This window comes from Malus domestica, chromosome 12, assembly GCF_042453785.1.
Source record: "Malus domestica chromosome 12, GDT2T_hap1".
NCBI lineage: Eukaryota > Viridiplantae > Streptophyta > Magnoliopsida > Rosales > Rosaceae > Malus > Malus domestica.
The window spans coordinates 7,964,413-7,990,805 of NC_091672.1; the positions used below are offsets into that span (position 1 = coordinate 7,964,413).

Below are 26,393 nucleotides of genomic sequence, written 5' to 3' on the forward strand. Positions count from 1 at the left end.
TTTCCAAAACCAAGTGACGGTTAACATTCTATTTTATGAACTTACAACTCAAATTCCAGAAGATCCGTAAATTCCCGATCCGTAAGTTCCTATAATCCTCAAATATTACGTACTACGACGTATCAAAGTTTGGTGACGATCCAACGGTCGGATCGTAAATTCACATTTTCACCTAACCACGAATCGTAACGAACTTAGGTTCAATTACTCAATTTACGTCCATCAATTATCAAAACTGAACCTAGAGCATTAAACACATGCTAAGAATGACATTGGTGGGCCACTGGCCATGCGCCGCCGGAAAATCCAACTATTTCAAAAAATTCTCAAAAAATACAGAATTTAAGATCTCAACGAGTAGAGCAAACTTTATACCTGAGGCGAAGGACAATTTGGCCTGGAAACACTTCAATTTCACCAAAATCCGTGCGGAACCCTAGAATTGGGTGAGTTCCAATTCGTCTTCAAATCAACTCCGACGTCCCAATAAATGCTTGGGCTTTGTTCTAGGCCTCAAGAGGAAGCTATGGGTGGTGGCAATTGAAAGAAATTGCCTCGGGATTGGGTGATTCGAAGCCAAAGTCGCCGCACCCCTTCTTGCGGTTTTCTCCATTTTCAAGGCCAAATGTCTCCAAATTTGAGATGGAATGGATAGAGGAGAGGTCATGGAGAAGTTTCCAAGTGATTTCTTGAAGCAATTCGCTGGAAAAATGGTGGAATTTCGACGGAAATGTGTAGAAAACCCGACGGGTCGCGGGCGGGTCAAAATGGGTCCGGCCGATCCCCTCCTTTTCCTTCTCCCTTCTTTCCTCCTTTCCCTGATTCGGATTGGTCCTTCCCTTCTCTCACTGTTCCGATTGGTCCATCTCCTCCTTCCTTGGTTGGGCAGCCAATCCCCCTTCTTCTTTCTTTTATTTCTGATAGGGCAGTCCACCTCTCTCCCCTCTCTAACTGGGCAGTGCCCAACCTTTAATTCCCCTTCTTAAAACTGAAATTCTACCACAAATAATTGAATTACTAAAATGTCCCAAACTTTAAACGTTAATATCTTCTTCGATATAACTCCAAATCATGAACCGTTTGCGCCCACGAGTCCGTAGCGACGAGTACTACGAGGATATGCCAAGAAAACAAATCTTAGATGACACGACACAACGATTAACCTCGAACAATGCGCGTGCCTCAAAGGGCATTTTTTTGTAAAATCCTTTATTAAAACTTTAGAAACTCTTAAAATCAGGGACGGGCTGTCACACTACTATTGTGATATTTTGTACTAATAATATAATGTCAAGTAAAATTTTATGCACGTAACATTGTATTATTAATGCTATGGTACAACTTATTCATAACTACTCGTGGCATAAGAGAAATTTTTTATTATTTTTGGAACATGGATGATACATTATGTGTCATTATAGAAGTGGACGCAATTTTTATTTTTGAAGTTGTTAATTCTTTAACACAAATAACACCAATTGTATTGTGTCATATGATGTACCAACTGTGTTCCGGTCATATTGAAAAATCTCTTGTGGCATAGAAGTTGATGTCTTTATATTGCGGCACTGAGTCCGTTTACTTTGATTCTTTGCAGCTATACCAACCTAGCTGATTCTTCAAACACTTTGAAGTAACCACTTGCCAAAACTTCCATTAATTACCAGTTTGGTTGCTGGTGATTAGTCTCCAATGGCTGATCCCATGGCCACCCAAACGTCGTCACCTTTGCCTCATTTTCCGACCCCTCCACTGAAATACGAGGTTTTCGTGAGTTTTAGAGGTTTGGACACTCGGAAAACTTTCACTGACCATTTGTACAAGGCTCTAGTTCGAGACGGAATCCACACTTTCAGGGATGAAGAAAAGCTGGAGAGCGGAAAACCCATATCAAAGGAACTCGCCAGAGCAATCGCAGAATCGCAAATTTTCGTCGTCGTTCTTTCGAGAAACTACGCAACCTCCACATGGTGCCTGGATGAACTTGCAAATATGGTTGAACTTGCGGCAAACGATGAGTCTAGACTGATTCTGCCGGTATTCTATGACGTGACACCGCCGGAAGTCAGAAAACAGACCGGAGTTTGTTTTGAAGAGGCGTTCGCTAAACATGAAAAAGATTTCGAAGGAGAAACAGAGAAGGTGACAAGGTGGAAGAGTTCACTGACTACAATAGCCGACCTTTCAGGATTTGATCCAAGCCATTATAGGTATGTGGTGCTTCTATTATGTATTTCATTTGTTTAGGTTGAAAATTTCTCATTTCAATATATGTTTTTCTTAATGTTCGTTTAACTAATGTGTACCTTGAGCAACCGTAATTTCCCTTCTTGTGCTCAAAATTCTATGCTGCAGGAATTTCATATTTGAGCTTAGAATATAAAACACAACAAAAACCATCTTATATAGAAGTTAATGAAATTCAAAACATTTTAGCAAGAAGTAAACATATAACCATCATCTTTGAGTACACAGCAATGTGCCACTTTTAAACTAAACCAAATGGGTTGCATCTTAGTCCAAATAAAATGGTCCTTAATTTGAATCAATAGAAGTTACATTTGGTCAAGAATCTTTAAGGCCAAACAACTTATATGTCATGCTTCATTTCCTTAAAATTGGTATATGAGATTTAATGTGGTTCATATCGGAAACATTTAAAACTTGAAGACATAGAACTATCCTTCCCAATTCTTTCTAGGTATTTTTTATATATTTATTTTTCTCTCTTTCCTTGTTTAGAAAGGGCATCTTAATTCACCAAGAAAGAAAAGGCACTTTATTTATGATTCAACGATATATTCACATTCAACTCAACTATGAAACCTAAAAACCAAAACCTACAGATAAACAAATAGATCATCAACCCATGCTTTTCTTGTATTTGAGTACATGCCAAGTGATTGTAAATTATTTAATGCCCAAAAACTGTATCTTGAGAAACTAAATGGCTGTAACCCATGTTTCACTGTTCGGCAAATACTTAACATTATGCTTCAACTGTTTGGCAGATACGAGACAGAACTGATTGGAAAGATAGTTGAACGTATTTTCCGTGAATTGCATAACACAAATCACACGTTCTCTGATGATCTAAAGGACTTCGTTGGTACGGTTCAAGTAGATAAAATCGAATCCAACATGCGTTCGTCTATAGGGTCGGAAGAAGTTTGTATGATTGGGATTTGTGGGATGGTAGGGGTTGGTAAGAGTACCATTGCAAAAGCTCTTTCTCAAAGAATTCGCAATCATTTTGAAGCTTTCAGTTTCATTTCTAAGGTTCGAGAGATATCTAAAAAACAAAGTTTATTTCACATCCAAGAACAACTATGTGCTCACTTGTTGGATAGAAAAGTAACTACGATGAATGTCAACGAAGTGATAAGTAAGGGATTGTGCAGCAAACAGGTTCTGATAATTCTCGACAACGTGGATGAATTAGAACAAATAGAAGCTGTAGCTGGAAAGGATGGCAAAGATTTTTATAACCGGTTTGGTAAGGGTAGCAGAATCATTGTAACCACAACAGATGAATGGTTGTTGATCAAGTATAAGCCAAGAATATACATGGTTGAGAAACTTACTGACAAGGAAGCTCTTCTTCTCTTCTGCCGGAAAGCCTTCAACGAGGATTGTCCTATAAATGGCTATGAGAAATTGTCTTATGAATTTGTAGATAAATGTGATGGTCTTCCTTTGGCTCTTGAAGTGTTGGGTTCCTCCCTCCTGGAAAGAAGTGTGGAAGAATGGTCCAGTACGTTGGCTTCTTTGAAAGATCATAATTGTTCTGGCTTGGAGAGAATTATTGGTAATCTTAAAGTAAGTTATTATGGATTAACGCATTCAGAACAGAAGAAAATGTTTTTGGACGTTGCATGTTTCTTCAATGGGGAGGATGTTTATCGGGTAAAAAAGATATTTGAAAGTTGTGGCTACCATCCAGGTATCAATATAAAGATTCTCCGCGAGAAAAATTTGGTAAGCATCATAGGAGGAAAATTGTGGATGCATGATTTACTACAAAAAATGGGCAGAGAAATTGTTCGTGGAGAAAATAAAGAGAAGGGAAAATGCAGCAGATTGTGGCTTTGCACAGATGCCCCTCATGTAATAAAGAAATATAAGGTGAGAAGTTTAATGAAATGCTCATGTTTTTATCTCGATTAAAAAGTTGTCTAGTTATAATTTTAGAGGTAAGATACATACTTCATTTGAATTTGATTTTTTTTAATTGGATTTTCAATGTTGTCTTTTTTTTCCAATGGCTATTAGGGGACAGATGCTGTTAAAGGCATTTTCTTAAGCTCGCCTAAGCAAGAGAAAGTACACTTGAAGAAAGACACATTCTTAAACATGGACGATCTAAAACTGTTGAAAATTCACAATGTGATATTTTCTGGATGCCTGGAGTCTCTTTCAGATGAGTTAAGGTTCTTGGAATGGCACGCATATCCTTTAAAATTGATGCCTTCAAGTTTTGAACCGGAAAACCTTGTTGAACTGCACTTGCCTCGAAGCAAAATAGAGAAATTATGGGAGGAATTTGAGAAGGTAATAATGTTTATATACTCCATGCATTTCTTATTGCTGAATTTATTTGACAAATTTGAGGCTTTCGGAGAATGCTACTTATACTCAAACATATACATTTTCCTCCCTTTTTCTTTACAGCCTTTGGAAAAGTTGGTAATACTCAACCTTACTAATTGTGAAATGTTGATCGAGACCCCCGACTTCGGCAAAGTCCCAAACCTTGAGCAGCTAATCCTTAAAGGTTGCACATGCTTGTCTGAGGTTCCCGATTAATCAACTTGAGATCTCTTATGACTTTCATTCTTTCGGGATGTTCCAGACTTGAAAAGCTTCCAGAGATTGGAGAAGACATGAAACAATTAAGGGAACTGCATTTAGATGGGACAGCTATAGAAGTGCTACCGACGTCAATCAAGCATCTGACCGGACTTACTGTGCTCAATCTCAAAGACTGCAAAAACCTTTTGTGTCTGCCTGACATCATTTGTACTAGTTTGACATCCCTTCAAACTTTGACCATCTCAGGGTGTGCGAATCTTAGAGAGTTGCCAGAAAACCTTGGTTGTTTAAAATGTTTACAGGAGCTTGATGCAAGCGGGACAGCTATAAAACAGCTACCAGCATCAATCAAGGATCTGACCAGGCTTAGCAAGCTTTATCTCAGATATTGCAAAAACCTTTGCAGTTTGCCAGCAACCATTTGTACTAGTTTGACATTACTTCAAATTCTCAACCTCTCAGGGTGTTCGAATCTTGACGAGTTGCCGGAGAACTTGGGGAGTTTAGAATGTTTACAGGAGCTTTATGCTGGCGGGACTGCTATAAGTGAAGTACCTGAAAGCATCTCTCAACTTTCTCAACTTGGAGAACTTGTATTGGATGATTGTAGCAAGCTTCGGTCCTGGCCAAGACTTCCATTTAGTATAAGATGGGTAAGGGCACATAATTGTCCCTTGTTGGAGGGAGCACATTCAGATAAAATAATGGTATGGAATTCACCTGCTGCTGGATTTAGTTTTATAGATCGCCGAAGTGATAAAACCAAAGGTCAGGCATATTGGCTACCGCCTAAATATCTTTTGAGGGAGTCCTATCAAACATACTTTGAGGTCCTCTCTCTCTCTCTCTCTCTCTCTCTCTCTCTCCATCCACCTTTCTAATTAGCTGTTTTTATTTTTATTTTTTATTTTTAACTTATCTCGCTTCTATTTTACAGGATGCAATTCATCGCAGTACTATGTTAGAATATTCTTATCGATCAAATAAAATTCCAGCATGGTTGAGCCGTCAGAGTACTGAATCCACTGTAACAATCCCACTGCCTCGTGATGTTGATGGTATAAGTAAATGGATGGGACTTGCTCTATGTTTTGTCTGTGTAGCTGCACCGAAGCATGATAATTTGGAAGATGAGCCAGAATTTGATGAGAAATCGCAATCAAACCTCACTCGCAATTTCCGCATTGATCATTATACAACTGAAGATCCTCATGAACGTCCGCAAGTGCTTAATTACGGTGATCTTGATTTCACTGGACCATTTATACATTGGTTGTATATACCACGAACTGGCCTTGAAGAATGTTCAAATAAACGCTTCATCCGAGCTTTGATTACACCTGATAGCCCAGAAGTAAAAGTGAAAGAGTGTGGGGCGGGCGAGTCAAATAAACTCGGAACACGTGACCACATTTGTCAGTAAAATGATTAAGCACAATAAAAATTTCTATAACGGCCATCAGCCTGAAGAAGAAGACGAAAACGAAGATGGTATGAGAAGTGTTCCGTCGACAAGTGGGGTTCAAATTCAACAAGAAATACAAAAAGAAGAAACTACTAGTTCAACTCCCATTGTAGGTCAATTGAGAAGAAACGTAGTGTCATTGCTTGAAAAACTATTTGAGGTACTCTCTCTCTCTCTCTCTCTCTCTCATACGCACACAACAAAAATGACAACTTGATTACTGATATCATGAGTGTGAATACATGTAGGGATTGCGGAGGGGCCTTCCAAATATCTACGATTATGGTTTTATTTTTTCCCGACGAGAAAAATTACAATGGTTCAGTGAACAGAGAACTACGTCTGCATGCACGGTCAACTTAACTCTACCTCCGTATCTGCATAATGATGAGAAATGGGCGGGACTTTCTCTATATGTTGTTTGCAGTCTGCCTCAAGGTGTTCAATTTGGCCGCATTTACTATGAGTGTCATTTGTATACACCTAATGAAGCTGTGGGTGTGGAAGCACTGATGCATCGACTAATGTTATGGTCCCCGTTGGATAACAATGTGGGGTCACATCGACTCCTTATTGTTCATATACCACGAGTACGTTTTCCGGAACGCTTGAATCGGTGTCATTTCATTCAAGCTTTATTTGGATGTAGAACTCCAGGTGTGAAGGTTGAAATGTGCGGGATACGTATACGACCAAGACTTGAAAGGGTTAATCCAAACAATAACCCATTGCACCACCACAACGGGTCGCCCTGTTTACTACGGAACTGGTGATTTTACAGATACCAAGAAATATAATGGAACTAGTTTGGGATTTACAAGTTTGTTAATGAATTTTCTTGAAGCAGCCAAATCCACGGAGCACAGCTCAGTGAGCGAAGTTTGTCCTCGTTTCATGCCATTTGATTTTCGCAGAGAAACTTATTCTGCAGAGGAATCTCAACACGAAAGAAAAAGAACATCAGCTTGTCAGGATGAAGCAAGAGGAAGTAATTGGGACTTTCTACGACGGGAGATTGCCCTTTCTTTAGGAATTGATTACGAGTTTCTACAGCAGGAGATTGCTCGTTCTTATGATCATGTCTACAATATAAGCTTGGATCAGAGTCGGCTCCTGGTAAAATTATAGTTTGAGTTTTTGCGCTCTTTCTGTCTCTGTCTCTGTGTGTGTGAGTGTGTATATATATATCTACCGATATATATGTGTTTGGATCAAAACTTGAACTTTGGGCTCAAGTTAGGAGCTGGCCCAAAAGGAGGCCCAAAGGGAAAGTCAGCCGAAGCCCAGTCGAAATCCAGAAAAGCAGAAAGGGCATTTTCTGACTTGGTGCAGCTCATGAAGACCACTTGCTTACCTACCCAAAGGTCAAGTGGTATAAACTGACCAGCTACACAGCCCATAAAATACTTTATGATGGCAGTACATGTAAAATAGTTGATGAGTCATTACCCTTCAAACCGCATTCGAGCAAGGTTGCTGCTACAGGAGAACAAACCGAGTTGTCTATATAAGAAGAAAGAGAAACGAGGAACGAGGACACTCAATCAAACAAACAAATGCAAGAACAAACTCTGCTCAAAGCCAGATTTGCCTTCAAAACGAAGCTGTAGTCAGCCCAAGCCTTCATCCCTCTCGGGACAAGCCTTCATCCCTGGCGGGATAAACCTTCACTCAAACCCTTGTAATAGCTCTGCTACCTTGTTCAACCTTGCTGTAGTATTGATTCATCTTTTGTAAATCTCTCTCCCTCTCTGAAGCTTTCAAACCCTTACCCTTGATAAACTACAAAGATAGGAACCTGCAAGACGACCAGGCTTGCCCGACCTTCTTTGTTTTTGTCTTTTCATTCATTAGCCTAGCAATATGTTGTATACTTCCAGTTATATTCAAGTTATTTCTAGCAAGATGACTATTAAAAGGCTTGCTCAGTACTTGGATCCAATTTGAATATATCTTCAGTGTTCAAACCAAATCCAAGTCCTAAACCCTCGGGCATGTAAATCTGATTAGTTAAAAGTCCTTGGCCTCAAGGCATAAAAAAGAACCTTATGTGGACTTAACCCATCCACGACAATCCTTGATAAACGAAAAGTCCGAAGTTACTTGGGGCGCAAGTAATTGACCTACCTCTTAGTCTTATTTCTATTACATTATGATTATCATAGAACGCTTAAGCATGGGAAGGATTCTGATAGGAAGCCTCAAGGCCTACACCTAAGGCCTCACGAAGGCACCTATTTGGATTCATTCCGTTCTGCGGTCTAGAACGTTTGAGTATAAGAACGAACTCTAATGGGAAGCCTCAAGGCCTACATCTAAGGCCCTACAAAGGCACCTATTTGGGTTCATTCTACCTCTCGAACTTGGGTAATCAGAAGTATAATAGTTATAAGACTCATGCATTCATGAGAACAAATATGATGTGTTCGAGCACTGATTTAGTTATTGATAGGAAGCCTCAAGGCCTGCACCTAAGGTCCCACAAAGGCACCTGTTATAACTAACATGGTTTCTCGGGTATATACATATACAACCAAAACTCGACATCCATTTCACATCTGCCATACTGAAGATGGCAGTGGCACGCCTGAGCACTTAAAAGTTAACCTTGATTGTGAGCCTTAAGGCCTACACCTAAGGCCCCACAAATGCACATCTCAAAGTTAACTCTGTCCTTCTCTTTCAGCTTGCCCGACGAGCCTTGCCCGAAGAGTTTTGCCCGACGAGACTTGCCCGACAAAGCTCGACAGTGAAGCAGAAGCCTGACAGCAGCCCTCAACCGGCGCCAACCTCCCGGGGGGCTGTGTGCTCGTCGGCCAGGAAACATCCCCGACGGAAATTCCTGACGCGAACATAGTTTTGGCACGCCCGGTGGGATCTCATTTGATCAGAAGATATATGTCAAAATGCCAGAAGATTTGCAAACCACGTTGCTACAAATGTTGCAAAGATTGGAGAAAGCTTCCACAGGCTCCAGAAAAGAAACAGACCTGGTTCCTCCCGAGGGAAAGAGACTTAAAACCAGCCCTCCAGAATAGTTGGTGGTAGACCAACCTACAGTTCCCTTTTCAGAAGCCCCTGTAAATATGATTAATATGGCATGGGTTGGGAAGGGAAAAGAAAGAATCACAAGGGAACCAGAGGAAGAAAGATTGGCTAAAAAACCTACTGGAGGGGTGATTAAATCGCCCGAATATCCAAAAGCAGCCATAATCAAGGGGATGGTTATGTGTAGTAAGTGCCAATGCGAGTGTGAGCTTGAAATTCCTCCGGCTGGAATCCTCATTGATCATGAACTGATCAGGAGGAAGGAAGAAGATGAAAGGAGGAAAGCCCACGAAAAGATCAAGCAGGCTACGAAAAAAGACACTTCCCGAAGCGTTTTTCAACGATTAGGAGGTGATTCCCAACCCAAAGCTTTGTCAGAAGTATTTCGAAACCATGAGTCTTCTGAAGAGGCAGAAGATATAGAGGCTAAGATACGGAGGGGTACAGATCATCCTCAATATGGCCAGATGGGAAGGGAAATCAAGAGGATGGATGGGATAACAAATCCTATCAGAAAAGAAAAACCTGCCCACCTCGGGCGAAAATGGTACGTAGTTGGAAAGAACGGACAGCTTACCAAACAAATGGGAGCCTCCATGGTCAGGAGGGTTCAAAGGCAGCACAAAGCCTACATGAATTCCCTGAAGACGCCCGCAAAATCCGAAGCCTCCAAAAATAAAAAATTGGAGAAAACATCATATGGGGGAAATAGTCAGCTCCGCTGGAGAAGTAAGAGAGATGTGGAAAAAGCCAATAGCAAGAATGAAGGCGAGGGGAATCACGTGCCGCAGAGCCAGCACCCTGGGAAGTATCAGATCTTGATGAGAGCTCAAGAAGATCTGGTCATGGTGCCAAACCCCGGGTGGAAGCCAGAACCTATTTGCGTTGGAGCTGTTTCATCTGAAAGGAGACCACCTTCTCTGCCCTTGGTGGATCTTTTTGGTGAAGTTCCAAAGCAAACGCTGTATGCGGGCATGAATCAACAGGAGGGGGCACCAGAACCACTACTTCCAGCTGATGCAATGGCCTGGTTGGACGAATTTATGGACCAGATTGGGGGCAATAAAGAAGATCTGCCCGAGCCTAGTAATTTTCATATCAACATGGCGTATGTATTATCCGCCATGTTTGGTGCCAGACCTGATCAGCCCGCTACTATGGAGGATGATTACTTGACAACTGAGCCAATGATGACACATGTCAATGTGGAGGTAGTCGAAGAAGAAGAGTCGGGCAAGGCTGAATCCACTGAAGCGTCCAAAGATAGTCCTTTCAGGATTTATACAGACAAAATGGTGTTTAGCCGCCCGAACAGCTCGTTGGCCAATCATTTGAAGCCCATATATGTTGCTGCTCATTTGGAAGGTGTGCCCTTTAAAAGAATTCTAATTGATGGAGGAGCAGCTGTTAATGTGTTACCAGCCAAGCAAATGAGGAAAATGGGAAGAGGCACAAATGATCTTATTCCCACAGACCTCACGGTCTCTAGCTTCTCAAGCGTTATCACCAAAACTCATGGGATATTGCCTTTAGAAGTGGATTTGGGATCTAAATAGATCATGCTGGCATTCTTTGTGGTGGACTGCACTTCCACTTATGGGGCCTTACTCGGAAGAGATTGGATCCACCAAAGTCTGGCTATACCCTCCACTCTTCATCAACAAGTGGCTGTTTACCATGAAGCGGGCACATAAGGACCAGGCTTTTGGGAAATGGTAGAGGCCGAATCACGGCCATTTCTCCCCACAGCCAATGTTGCGGAAGCAAGTTTCTACAACCCCAACGTAGGAATCTTGAAGTGTTCAGGAGCTGACGAGAACGGCCGCCCTACCAAGATGACGGCCCAAAAGCTTTTGGAACAAGGAATGCTCATTACTAGAGAGGAGTGGGATAAACCTTGGATCCTCCCAAATCCCCTACACCATCAATGACTAAACAAAAGAAGAAAGATCAGGTAACGGCAGTCAGATCCCTGATTAAAAGACTGTTGGTATATGGGAAGGGAAGAAAACAAGAAAGGGAGCTCTTGGACAAGGAAGAGCAGGAATGGCAGGTGGGAACTTCAACCAGCTAGCATGAAAGCAAGGAGGAATCTTGCAGAGAAGAATTGGAAAGGGCCATTCAAATGGCCGAGTGCATTTATGACCTAGATGGGCCAGATGACTTGCCCGAGAGCCCGGAGTTGGTCGAATTTTTATGTGCAGAACCTGATAAGCCACCACCAGAAGTCCAGGATCCTCTGGAAATTATTGATCTAGGAACAGAGGAGGATCCAAGACCAATACAAATTAGTGGTTTATTGGGGGTCGATGATCGGGCGAAGATTATCTACCTTTTGCAAGAGTTCAAAGACTGTTTTGCTTGGCATTATACTGAGATGCTAGGTTTAGATTCAGCCTTGGTGGAACATAGAATGCCCATCAAGGAGGGATACAAACCTGTTAAGCAAGCACCACGAATGATGTCAAAGGAGATAGAAGAAAAGGTCAAAGAAGAGATTGAAAGGCTAGTAAAAGCTGGCTTTATCAGACCAGCCAAATATGTGGAGTGGTTGGCCAACATTGTACCCGTTTTAAAAGTTATAACAAAAGCAGTATGATGTTGTGTGGATTACAGAAATATTAATGGCGCTACACCAAAAGATGAATATCCCATGCCCATGGCTGATTTATCCATAGATGCAGTAGCAAAACATAAAGTCCTATCTTTTATGGATGGGAATGCCGGGTATAATCAGATAAAGATGGCTCCAGAAGATATACACAAAACAGCTTTTAGGTGTCCCGGTCATGTGGGGGCATATGAATATCTGGTCATGCCATTCGGGCTCAAGAACGCTGGTGCAACTTACCAGAGGGCAATGAATGCCATCTTTCACGATCTTATTGGCCAGAGCATGGAGGTATACATCGATGACATAGTGGTGAAGTCCAAGACAGAAGAACAGCATCTGGAAGATCTCAGACAAACATTAGCAAGGATGAGGATCCACAAATTAAAGATGAATCCAAAGAAGTGCGCGTTTGGAGTAAGAGCGGGCAACTTCTTGGGATTTCTGGTGCATCAAAGAGGTGTAGAAGTGGACAAGAACAAATCTCGGGCAATAATGGAGTCACCTTCACCCACCAACAAGGTGAAACTCCAGAGGCTACTGGGCAAAATTAACTTCTTAAGAAGATTCATTGCTAATTTAGCAGGCAAGATCCAGCTGCTGACTCCTTTACTAAGATTGAAAGATAAAGAGAACTTCGAATGGGGATCATCGCACCAACAGGACTTTGACAGCATCAAGGCCTATTTGACTTCTCCACCAGTGTTGGTGCCACCTCAAAGGGGAAAACCCTTGAAGCTGTATATTTCTGCCTCAGAAAAGTCAATCGGGAGTTTGCTAGCCCAAAATAATGAAGATGGGAAAGAGCAGGCAGTGTACTACCTCAGTAGAATTCTGACCGAGGTAGAGACAAGGTATTCCCCGGTAGAGAGATTATGCTTGGCTTTATATTTCACTGCCAGTAAATTAAGGCATTATATGTTACCTTGTCACGTGTACATCATCGCCAAGACAGATGTGATAAAATACATGTTGTCAAAGCCAATGCTCACATGAAGGATTGGGAAATGGATTCTAGCATTATCAGAATTCAGTTTTCAGTACGTACCCCAAAGGGCAGTCAAAGGCCAAGCAATTGCTGACTTCCTGGCCGAGCACCAAGAATCTCAAAGTGAGGTAATCAATATCCCAGGAAGCCTGGAGGTTACTAGCATTTGGATCCCGCCAAGAAAAGATATTTCGGGCAAAAAAGACTGGGTCTAGCAAGAGATAAGAAGAGTAGCTGGTCTCTGGATCACTTATTGGAAGTTGTATTTCAATGGATCTCACACTCATAAGGCTTCAGGAGCGGGGATTGTAATTGTAAGCCCTCAGGGAGTTTATCATTATTATTCATTTCTCCTGGACTACCAAGGAAATACTAATAATCGGGCAGAGTATGAGGCCTTAATAATTGGTCTGGAAATCTTGATGGATCTGGGGGCAGTAGAGGTAGAGGTCTTTGAGGATTCAGATTTGGTAATAAACTAGTTAAATTGGGAGTTCAAGTGCAGACATATTACCATGGCGGGGTATTACTTGGCAGCTACGCAATTGTTGAGTTTCTGGGATTCTGAGATATCTGTCAATCATGTTCCCAGGGGATCCAACTTAGCGGCCAACGAGATGGCACAACTAGCCTTAGGAGTGCCAATACAGGAGAGAAAATATGGGGTAGATGTCGAGATCCAAAGAAGAAACCTTCCTTCCATTTTAGAAAGGGGATTCAATCTAGATATAATGGTGCTAGAAGCCGAGATAGAAGATTGAAGGTCACCTATCATCCATCATTTGAAGGATCCCTTTTCGCCTTCGCCTACAAGCAAGAAGGATAGACAGCAAGCAACCAAGTATGTCTTATGGGCGAAGAACTTGCTAAAAAAAACTCCAGATGGGTTAGTGTTGAAATGCTTGGGCCAAGAAGAATCCATGAGGGTAATGGCCGAAGTACATGAAGGAGTATGTGGAGCACATCAGGCTGGAACGAAGATGAGATGGTTGCTTAGAAGGTATGGTTATTTATGGCCCGACATGGAAAAAGATTGCAAGTCTTATGCCCGAGGTTGTGAAGAATGTCAAAGGCACGGACCTTTCCAGCATGTGCCCTCGGTACCTTTAAATCCAGTGGTCAAACCTTGGCCCTTCAGAGGATGGGCGATGGACTTCATCGGGCAAATCTATCTAGCTTTTAGTAAAGGGCATACCTTCATAATTGTATCAACGGATTATTTCACCAAGTGGGTGGAAGCATCAGCAGTAAAATCCATAACTTCAGCCACAGTCAAGAATTTTATCGAGACCAAGATTCTGCACAGATATGGGGTGCTCGAAACTATAGTGACGGATCGTGGGCCATCTTTTATTTCAAAAGAAGTTGAGGAGTTTGCAAGTAAGTACAAAACAAAGATGATCCAGTCCAGTCCGTACTACCCTCAATCAAATGGCCAGGCAGAAGCCAGCAATAAGATCCTGGTCAACATTATCAAGAGAATGGTGATTGATAGTCCAGAAAAGTGGCATGAAAATCTGGGGAACACTTTGTGGGCATACAGAACTTCCAAGAAGGCAGGAACAGGGACAACTCCTTATGCTTTGACTTTCGGGCAAGATGCAGTGCTCCCCGTGGAAATCAATGTAAGTTCTGTAAGAATTCAAAATCAATTTGGGTTGCATAATGAAGAGTACATCGAAGCCATGTGTCAAGGAATTGAAGACTTGGATGTAACCCGAATTGAAGCTTTGAACCAGATTCAAGAAGGAAAGCGAGCCGTTGCCTGAGCTTATAACAAAAAGGTGAAGATGAAGTCTTTCGAGGAAGGGGATTTAGTATGGAAGACAGTCCTCCATCTAGGAGCTCAGCTCAGGGGCTTTGGAAAATGGAGCCCGACATGGGAAGGTCCTTTCATTATTAGTCGCGTTTTGGATAGAGGGGGATACTACTTGGCAGACCTTGAGGGAAACATGCATAAACATCCCATTAATGTTAAATTCTTAAAGAAATATTGTCCTACGTTGTGGGATGTTAGAGATTGTTATATTGAAGAGGATGCAAGGTAAAGCAAGCTTCGGGATATCAATGTGCAGTGTATATTTATCAATCATTCAAGAAGATGGAAAGACAAGAGTTGCTGAGATAATGTATATTTCATTTTGACAAATTGATGAAATTTACAAAAGATTCAAAGCCGACGTATTACAATCAATTCTCCTTCTAGATGCAATGGTATCTTCAGCTGATTTTCCGATGTTTTCATGGATAGAACCCGATCAGGTGATGATCGGGTTGTGCGGCCAACATGAGCCTGGTAGAGGATCCTCAGACAGGACCATCACCATAAGTGATGGTGAAGCCCGACTTATCACCGCAACAAGCAGGAAGACAAGCCTTCGAGAGGAAACCGCCTGACCAAGGGTGTTGGAGATAGCGGGGTGTTCGACCAAGGGTGTTGGAGATAGCAATCCTTTGATGAAAGCCCTTTTTCTCACGAAAAGGGAGTTTTAGGAAACCCTACTCAAAGCTTGAGGAACCCATTTCTTAGTTTCTGAACGCTCGAGGAAGATGGAAGAGAAGGCTGAAGAGGATTTGATGGCTTGACAGAAGAAATTCCGAGCCAGAATTTATAGAGCCCCCAGATGATAGTTCAAAGGTCGTGAGGAGAGCAAGGGGCACAGGGTTGCCTTCATCCTGTCTAGAAAACACAAAGTTCCAAAAGAATGATATACACGCATGCGGATATTCAATCAATGATGGCGTCTGGGATTCCAATCTTAATATTGATTGAAGGGGGCACTATTTGGATCAAAACTTGAACTTTGGGCTCAAGTAAGGAGCTAGCCCAAAAGGAGGCCCAAAGGGAAAGTCAGCCGAAACCCAGTCGAAATCCAGAAAAGCAGAAAGGGCCTTTTCTGACTTGGTGCAGCTTATGAAGACCACTTGCTTAACTACCCAAATGGCAAGTGGTATAGACTCACCAGCTACACAGCCCATAAAGTACTTTATGATGGCAGTACATGTAAAATAGCTGATGAGTCATTACCCTTCAAACCGCATTTGGGCAAGGTTGCTGCTACAGGAGAACAAACCGAGTTGTCTATATAAGAAGAAAGAGAAACCAGGAACGAGGACACTCAATCAAACAAACAAATGCAAGCACAAACTCTGCTCAAAGCCAGATTTGCCTTCAAAATGAAGCTGTAGTCAGCCCAAGCCTTCATCCCTCTCGGGATAAGCCTTCATCCCTCGCGGGATAAACTTTCACTCAAACCCTTGTAATAGCTCTGCTACCTTGTTCAACCTTGCTGTAGTATCGATTCATCTTTTGTAAATCTCTCTCCCTCTCTAAAGCTTTCAAACCCTTACCCTTGATAAACTACAAAGATAGGAACCTGCAAGACGACCAGGCTTGCCCGACAAGGTTAAACCTTGCTCGACCTTCTTTGTTTTTGTCTTTTCATTCATTAGCCTAGCAATATGTTGTATACTTCCAGTTATATTCAAGTTATTTCTAGCAAGATGACTATTAAAAGGCTTTCTCAGTACTTGGATCCGATTTGAATATATCTTTAGTGTTCAAACCAGATCCAAGTCCTAAGCCCTCGGGCATGTAAATTTGATTAGTTAAAAGTCCTTGGCCTCAAGGCATAAAAAAGAACCTTATGTGGACTTAACCCATCCACGACAATCCTTGATAAACGAGAAGTCCGAAGTTACTTGGGGCGCAAGTAATCGACCTACCTCTTAGTCTTATTTCTATTACATTATGATTATCATAGAACGCTTAAACATGGGAAGGATTCTGATAGGAAGCCTCAAGGCCTACACCTAAGGCCCCACGAAGGCACCTATTTGGATTCATTCCGTTCTGCGGTCTAGAACGTTTGAGTATAAGAACGAACTCTAATGGGAAGCCTCAAGGCCTACATCTAAGGCCCTACAAAGGCACCTATTTGGGTTCATTCTACCTCTCGAACTCGGGTAATCAGAAGTATAATAGTTATAAGACTCATGCATTCATGAGAACAAATATGATGTGTTCGAGCACTGGTTTAGTTATTGATAGGAAGCCTCAAGGCCTGCACCTAAGGCCCCACAAAGGCACCTGTTATAACTAACACGGTTTCTCGGGTATATACATATACAACCAAAACTCGACATCCATTTCACATATGCCATATTGAAGATGGCAGTGGCACGCCTGAGCACTTAAAAGTTAACCTTGATTGTGAGCCTTAAGGCCTACACCTAAGGCCCCACAAAGGCACCTCTCAAAGTTAACTTTGTCCTTCTCTTTCAGCCTTGCCCGACGAGCCTTGCCCGAAGAGTCTTGCCCGACGAGACTTGCCCGACAAAGCCCGACAGTGAAGCAGAAACCCGACAGCAGCCCTCAACCGGCACCAACCTCCCGAGGAGCTGTGTGCTCGTCGGCCAGGAAACATCCCTGACGGAAATTCCTAACGCGAACAATATGTATAAATATTCATCTATCCTATCTCTCATGTTTTGCAGGACTTCGACCGTGACTTGATAAATAATTCTTGTTTCCCTCCCAATGAGATTATAGACTGGTTCGAGGGTAAAAGCAGAGATCACTCTGTAAAAGTCTCTCTACCACCAAATCTATATGAAGACAGCAATTGGAGTGGACTAGCTTTATGTGCTTACTTTTCAGTCCTCATCCGTTCAAATACCGACCATGAAAATTTGGATCTTGATATTTCTCACAATCTTACATGTCGTTTAGAAACTGATAAAGGTTCTCTGGATTCTCCCCATAGCTATTGCACCCCCAAGCAAGAATTCAAGTGGTTGAATCGTATGGGAGGATTCATTTGGTTGTCCTATATACCACGATGTTGGTTTTCGAATCAGTTGAATGAAGGAGGGCACCTGGAGGCTTCAATTGTAAGCGATTGTGGAAGCTTGGGTGTGCATAGGTGTGGGCTCCGTCTTATATATCTGAAAGATGAAGAAGGGCTCAAGGAGACCATAATGCACTGCATGACTTCCTTGTCTGATACCAATGAAGGGGAAGAAAAACAACACCAGAACTGTGAGGTAGGATCATCTAGTATTACAAGCGTCGACATTGTAAATCCTTGAGAAATCAGAGCAGCCCAGTGATAAGAAATGGGTAGGGTTCCCTCACACACACACACACACACACACACACACACACACACATATATATATATACATATATATTTAAATGTATATCTCACACCTTGTCTATCCTTACAGATTTTTTACTGTTATTCGATCTATAATTCTTGTTTCCCTTCAAGCATCAGTCTAGAGTGGTTTGGGGATCAGAGCAATGGTTCCTCAGTAATAAATCCACTACCACCAAATTTGTATAGTGACACTAATTGGAAAGGATTGGCTCTATGTGCTTACTTCTCCGTTGGGGAAAATCCTACTGCTGAGCTAGACAATTTGAATCGAGATATTCCCCACCATCTGATTGTCATTTGGAATAAGAAAGAGGTACAATAATGGATTAAGAAAATCTATTTGCAGAAATTCTATGTGCAGGACATCCCCTTATGCATTAAGAAAATCTCTTTTCTACTTAATTCTCTTCAACTTTGATCCCATTTGGTTGATTATTTAGGGTATATAATGATCCTTTGGGTTTTTAGTATCACATTTTGCTCCTAACATCAAAGTGATTAACTAATACGAGATCAGAAACCTAAAGTCTAAGGTCTAAATGATGATTCCATAGCATAAAACAATCAAGCTTGTCAATAATGGGATCAAAGTAGGATTATTGAGTAGAAGACAGGTTTTCTCACTCGTCAAAGACAAGACATCTTGCACAAAGTCAAACTGAATTATATAAACTGTTGAATTAGTGGCCAACTTTCGGCTAATAAACAATCAATAGTATAAACAAAAGGAAGGAGGACAACATCATGTCTTTAGTGAAAAGAAAATGATGATGTCTATTAGGAATGATTATGTTTCCTTTTGCTTTGGCTTTTTCAAAGGTAGAAAATTCAGCTTTTGTCCCCCACTTATTGCCTTTAGAAATGAGAGAAACAGAAGGACAGTTGAAGAAGTGTAGCAGAAAAATAAAGGCGGCAGCAGAGAAGAGAAAGAAGAGGTAGTGCCGAAGCCTCTCTTTGAAGAGAAGAAGAAAGTGCTTATCTCTTTGGTTAGTAATCATCCACTAAGGTAGTTGTTGTTGTAATAGCTTTGAGTTTTGTATAGAGAGGAAATTATTCATTATATTTCTCTCTATTAGTTTCTTTGGTGTGTGAGAGCTATTGGTTGTATTGGAGTTTGGGTTGTAAGCTTGCCAACACTTTGTAAACTTCCATTTGGTTGATAGTGGATTATTGGGTGAGCTCCTACTGCTCCGAGGACGTACTCCAGTTATACTGACTGTTGAGGAACCTCGTTAAAATCTTGGTGTCTTTTATATTTTGTTCTTGCATTCCATTTGATATATTTTCTGTGGGTTAGCTTGAGCTGGTTCCAACGGGTTTGGTGCTATCCTAGCACAACATAAACATGTACATATATCTACATATCTGACTCCTTGTCTCTCTTCCGTTACAGGACTTCGATCGTTTCTTTGTATACAATACAATTCATGTTTCCCTTCAAACATAGATCTAGAATGGTTTGGCCATCAAAGCAATGACTACTCGCTAACAATCAGTCTGCCACAAAATCTAAACATGGACAGTAATTGGCTCGGATTGGTTGTATGTGCAAACTTTGCAATCCTGGAGGATCTGACTTCCGAGATTGACAAATTGGATATCCCAGCAATTTCTCACAACCTTAGTTGTCATTTTGAATCGGACAAAGGGAATTCTCTGCATCACTACTACACAAGCAAAGAAGAATTCCTGTGGTTGCATCTAGGAGGATTCGTTTGGGTATCCTACATACCACGAGTGTGGTTTTCAAATCAGTTGAATGAATGCAGTTCCCTAGAAGCTTCAGTCGTAAGCGATCACGAGGCCTTCAGTGTCCATAAGTGTGGTCTCCGCCTACTATACCAGCATGATGAAGAAGAGTTTACTCAGGCCATATTGCAGTATATGACGTCATTGTACGATAAGAAAGGGAAAAATAAGCAAACACCCTCATAAGGGTGAGACAGGAATGATCATGTAGTAGAACTCACAAAGCAGCATTGAGGAACATCACCAATAAAGAAAGGCTTGTCAATGTCACTAATAATTTCTCCCCTTCCGCAGACGTGGGTGTAGCTACATTCGCTAGAGCAGATATGCTCCCTCTATGATGCAGTGCATTAAGGAGATTGATTTATTACCGATCTTGATATTCAGGATGGTCCATTGAGTTTTCAAATCTAGTTAATATCTCAAGTAATCAAGTATTTGGAATATTGTGTTTTTAATTATATGGTTGGATTAAGACTTGGTGATTATTATTTCTTATGTTCTAGTGGACTAGGAAGTTGTGTTAGTGTTTAACTATCTTGTTGCTAGGCCTATTGAAAGGCTAGAATTGTTAAGGAAGAAACAAATTATGCATTTTGAATGAGTTTATGTAAACAAGGACTAGTTCTCTATATGTTCATTGGGTCATAGTTGTGCTTGATATTTCAATAAACATCTCTTTGTTTTCCTCCCTGCATCACCTAAGCACCCGAATTCGAATGCGCTAACTCCACCCCATCAATTTATTTGTTACTTAGCAAATTTTTCTACCTTGGCAATGCCTTCCCTTTTTATTTATCTGGTCTCAGCTAATTAATTGTCTACTTCATGTTAAAATGCAACAATGCAGCCTCTTATGTTTAATCCATCATTAGGGCTTGACAAAACTCAATACGGAATCGTAGAGATTAGACGTGAAAAATAAAGAGCCAACTATTGACTATCTGACCCCTCCTCCCTCCTACATTATCCGGACTTGGGACCGGCATCGTAAAATAAACTCAATACAAAAGCCTTGAATATTTTTCTTCTTCTGAATCAAAATTCCGGAAAAATCAACACGAATTAATTATGCAAATAATTAAATAAGGGGATGTTTTGATATAGCCCCCTCGTTTTTAGGCTTCTTAGACTAAACGTATGTTTTTTTTAACAATTTTATTAACCATTCTTTTACAATTTTGGTGTCATGTGTATCTTAATTTACCCATTTTTATGTACCTAAATTACATGACCTACCATAGCTTTTAACAAATCAAATTTCGATGACTACTACAAAAGCGGATATCACTAGCGATGTAAAAACCGATAAGAAACCCCAATTATTGTCGGATTTTTGGTAAAAATCCAACATTAAATCGTGCAATGTCGGATAGGGGAACTGCCACCAATGCTACCATCACGAAAAGGGTATTGACGTTGCTTATCAAAATTATGCTCATCTAATCTTGATTGTTTGTTCAATTCAAGTTTTGAATATCCTCGTAACAATTAGAGTGCAAAACAAAATTAATTTAACATAATATATTCTTATATTACTAAATATTATCAGTTTAAGTTATATTTAATATTGTTAATTTAACAGAAATGCTTATAAATATTATTTATTTCCATTTTCTCTTAACAATTCAAGTGACAAAATTAATTAATTTGACTAAATATTTATTAATTTAACATAAACCGTAAAAATTTATCTAAATACTTAAATTAGAATTTTTAAATAAATAAACTTGTGCATTATACAATTTAAAAATTAAGGAATTTAGTGATACAAACCTGAATTATGGAAGAATTCCGTCGTCGATCAATTCTTTATGTACTCAATCAACTCAAATAAAATCCCTACAAAATTAAAGACTTTTTATATTAGCACCCCACAAAATGTTGAATGCACCCCACATTAAAATTTAATATTAATGACTAATTTACTCTACTATGTAATGACAATTTTGACCTTAATTAGGTTTAAAAAATAATAAAAAATTTATAAATACATTCCAAATCATTTTTAACGTATTATTTATCTATTTCAACTATCAAAACCCCTCCCATTCTCCATTGTTGAATAAAACCCTAAGCAATGAAACTACAAACATGTTGATTGAGAAAAATAATTTTTGATGAATGGAATACGAAATCGATGTTTCGAAAGCTTTAAAATCATTATTACTGTTATTGAAAAACGTTCAAATGAACCTAAACATTTTTTAAAATCATTCAATTTGAAATCATTCAGAAAACTAACATTCAGATAGTTTGAAATCATTCGGCAAAATAAAAAATGAGTGCTATAAGATTTGAGAAATGTGGGGTGTGTGTAGAAAATATAAGGTGTATATTAAGAATGTGGGGTGTGAGGGTATTAGAAGTGGGGTGTATTAAGATAATTTTTAATTGAAAAAGTAAATGTGGGGTATATTAAGTATGTGGGGTTTATTCAACAATTTGTGGGGTGCTAATATAATAAGCCATATTAAACATAAGAGGAAAAAATAAAAATACTAGAAGCAAGAAAAACTTACTATGGAGAAGAAGGAATTAATGAAGTTGGAAGAACAAACAAGAAATATGCGAGAGATCAAGAAGAAAACATGGGGGAGGGTTTATAAATTGGAAGAAGAAATAAGAAAGATGCGAGAGAGGAAGAAGAAAACACGGGGATGGTATATAAAGGCCACCAATCTGTCGCCTAAAACCGACACCGGGTTTCAAAATATTTTTAAAAAATTTATACCTATGTCGGATACAACCAACATCGGCTTTGAAAATATTTAAAAACTATCGTTAGTGTCGGGCAGAAGCGACACAAGTCTTCCTTTAACCGACGCTAATGTTTTGTTGGTTACAATCGACCCCAGGTTTCAAAATATTTAATAAAAATTAAAACCGATGTCGGCTACAACCGACACCGACTTTGAAAATAAATTAAAAACAATCATTAGTGTCGGCCAAAAGCGACACCAATCTTCTTTTAACCGACGCTAACGTTATGTCGGCTAAAAGCGACACGGTTTTTTTTTATGCAACACCACTATTAAAAAATATTAAAATATATGTCGGTTATAATCAACATTAACAGTTTATGTCGGTTACTACCGACAGTAATTCCGACACCATGTTAAGTAGGTGTCGGAATGTCTTATTTGCCACTATATTATATAAAACCGACAACAACCACTGATACAATAAGGCCCTTTTGTAGTAGTGGGTATCCAGTTTCTTCACGCCAAAAGAGAGGTTCCTAAATTCTTGCTAAATGATGTCTCAGATTTTTAATTTAAGAACAATACTGATTGTTCAAGATAATAAGAATTTGAATTTAAAGATATTAATCTTGTAAATTTAAAGATTTGAATTACATTAGTACACTAGTTCCTCATTTAATTTGTCGATTTGGAAAACTAAAATTAGAATTCACTATTGTTCACCTAGGCTATTAAGATGGTCGACAACGATAAACTTCTGAACTCAACACCCCTACGATCAACTATAAATCATGAATGAATTGTTTTTCTGAACTCAACGTACTGTAAGTTTTAAACGCCCTTTTTTCATAACAAATTTGTAACATACCAGGAGTTTATTACATTAGTGAACCTTATGTTGACACATATTGATCATTGAGTTCATGAAATAATATGAATTTAGAACGTACCAAATATTTGGTACGTAAAGTTTTTATTTTTGAAATGTATCCTTCCAATGAAACGTTATACATTGTGCCTTTGAGACGTACCTATTGTTTGGCATGTCTTTATGTTATTTCGACAAGTAATGATTTTTTGGTATTAAACTCCCAACTAATTGGTACGTTAATTAATGTTATGTTGATACATATTGATCATTTGCTTCATGAAATAATATTGATTTAGAAGGTACCAGACGTTTGGTATTTAAAATTTTTATTTTTGAAACGTACCCGTCTGATGAAACGTGTGTGTTTGAAAAGTACCAATTATTTGGTATGTCTTTTTACGTTATTTTGACGAGTAATGATCATTTGGTATTAAACTACCAACTAACTGGTACAATAATTCATGTTAATTTGGTACATAACCGTGCCTTATTTGGTAGGTCTTTTAGCGTTATGTTAATTTAAAAGATACAAATCATTTGGTATATAAAGTGCACATCGCGCCAAGTAAAAACATGGTGCACTTTCGACAACAACTAGTACATAAGGTGCACTTTCGACGACAATTGGTACGCAAGGTGCACATCTTTCGTAAAAACGTAATGATTTATTACCAAAAATTGCTTTAATCTACAACTGCATGTGAGAAATCTTTAATCTACCAGTGATGACATGAACAATACCAATTTTTCAAGTCCACCATCACCAAATCATCACTATGTACTTCAAATATAAACTCGCTTGACCGGCTAATATATGTGTCAATGTCTTCCCATCTCCAATAACTTATTAAATTGGTTTTCCATTTCAGGACATAATTTAGAGTTCCATTTCTCTGCAGCAATACGTTTATCCTTATTCACCACTAGGGATAGGCAAAATATCCATGGGTATGGGTAACCGTGGTTACCCGCCCATTTAAAGTTGACGGTTATGGTTATGGGTAACCGTTTAGACAAATAAACGATTATGGGTATAACCGTTTATCCATGAAATTTAAATGGGCGGTTATGGGTATTATCCATTTACCCATTTAATTTAATATATGTAAAATTAAAAAAAAAATTAAAAACCCTTAGAGAATAAGTTACAACTCCGTCACTCTCTCTCTCCGCCTCTCGACTTCGTCACTCTCTCTCTCCGCACTCTCTCTCTCCGTCGCTCTCTCTCTGCGCCTCTCTCCAATACCGGCCAGCCGTCCAGCCAGCGGAAACGTATAGCCGTATCAATTGTCCGGCAGCTGAAAGTCCTGCAAACCAAAAATTTGATGGGAAAGGTTCTGAACAAAGAGGGCCATGCCACATTTGGCTGGATTGTAACCGTCCCACAAGGAGAAGTTTATGGTTCCAGAAATGGTCTTCTTTGCAGCAATGTCTTTGACAGTGCAGAGCTTTTCAAGTTGTCGGACGACGAAGTCATTGGACAGGACACGTCCTTGGTTCTCTCCCTTGGGGCAGTCGGTAATCAGCCCGTTCTCGTACAGTGCCACCATCACATTGGCACCGTAGTTGTCCACCTTCGACCTCAATGATCCTGTTAGGGATACTTGCAAGGAGGCCGGTGATGGCCTTTGGAATGTTGCCTATTCATCCACAACAAAACCAAGTTGCTAGTATTTATCCTTCACAACAAAACCAAATTGTTAAAAAAAATAATGTAAACAGGCGAAAAAAGGGTAAAAGGGTAAAAAAGGATAAACGGGTGAAAAAATGGGTAAACGGGTAAATGGTTATGGTTATGGTTAAATGGGTAAATGATTATGGGTAAATGGGTATACGGTTATGGGTATGGATAACCGTTTATAAACGGTTATGGTTATGGGTATAACCATTTATGTAATTACCCAACGGGTAAACGGTTATTCGGGTATGAACATAAACGGTTATGGGTAAATAATCGCAGTTACCCGCCCGCCATAACCGTTGCCCATCCCTAGTCCCACGCACCGCCACACATGGTGGTAGCCAAGGTGGAGGGTTTAGAAACCCCAAAATTTCAACATTAACTAAATGAGCTCAAATTTATATGGTAGCTAGAGCTCAACGAGGGAAACACTTTTCACAACTAGGCCGACGATAAATTCTAATCGGAAACCGTCCAAATTCACCGGAGAAAACCGGAATTCTAGGGTTCTAAACACCCAACTCTAAAATGAATATGAAAGCACGAACCAAGCATATCAACTTGAAGATTATGAAGAGTATATGAAGTTTCATACCTCACTCGAACGAAATGATTGTCGGAATCACTGGAAAATGACAAAATCGCCGGAAACCCACGGAACTTTGCTGCCTCGAACTGGAAAAATGGATAAGAAACTGGAAAATCTAAGACTACAAAGATGTGGGGCTCGTCAAGAGCTTTCCATGGACACCAAGATCACCCAAAACGGAGCTAGGATGAAGGAGATATGAGTGGATCAAGTTGGAGGGTTAAAGGGTTGAAATCACCCAAAAATGGGTCAAAATCAGACCTCTCCTTCTTCCTTTTTTTTTTCCAGAAACTTTCCCCTTTTTAAACTAACTTAACCTTTCACCCACATGTGGGAATTAAATAATTCCCACAATATAGTTCACACCTTCAAACGACTGTAACTATACCGTTATAACTTGGACTCGCAAACGGGTTTCGCCTATGCGTTCCTGGGTTCGAGATCTATTTAAAAACACTAGTTAAAACTTCAAAAAGTCAACAAAAGATAAAGATTGATTACGAAAATTCAAACTCGATAACTATTCAATTTAATTCCCAAAATTTACGGAATTAAAATTAAGTAATAAAAATGACGTAAACGTGAAATACGAACTTAAATTACAAGATACATACTGAATAGTGAAATTCCAGGGACGGGATTTCACATGCACGTCATTTATTACCGAGTCTCGTGCTTAGGAGATGAAAGAAAGGAATGAGAAAGAATATTA

General features: G+C 39.9%; 1 long non-coding RNA gene and 1 pseudogene across 1 annotated transcript; one reads left to right on the forward strand and one right to left on the reverse strand.

Annotated features, from left to right (window-relative positions):
- The first annotated feature begins 1,692 nt into the window (after positions 1 to 1,692).
- On the forward strand, positions 1,693 to 20,523 carry LOC103413605 (TMV resistance protein N-like; annotated as a pseudogene).
- Positions 20,524 to 24,255: 3,732 nt separating this feature from the next.
- Positions 24,256 to 25,972, reverse strand: LOC139190099 (uncharacterized). The gene is made up of 2 exons (XR_011574089.1): positions 25,688 to 25,972; positions 24,256 to 25,090 (listed from the first exon to the last, which is right to left on the reverse strand). It is a non-coding gene; the product is annotated as an uncharacterized lncRNA (long non-coding RNA).
- Positions 25,973 to 26,393: the final 421 nt, after the last annotated feature.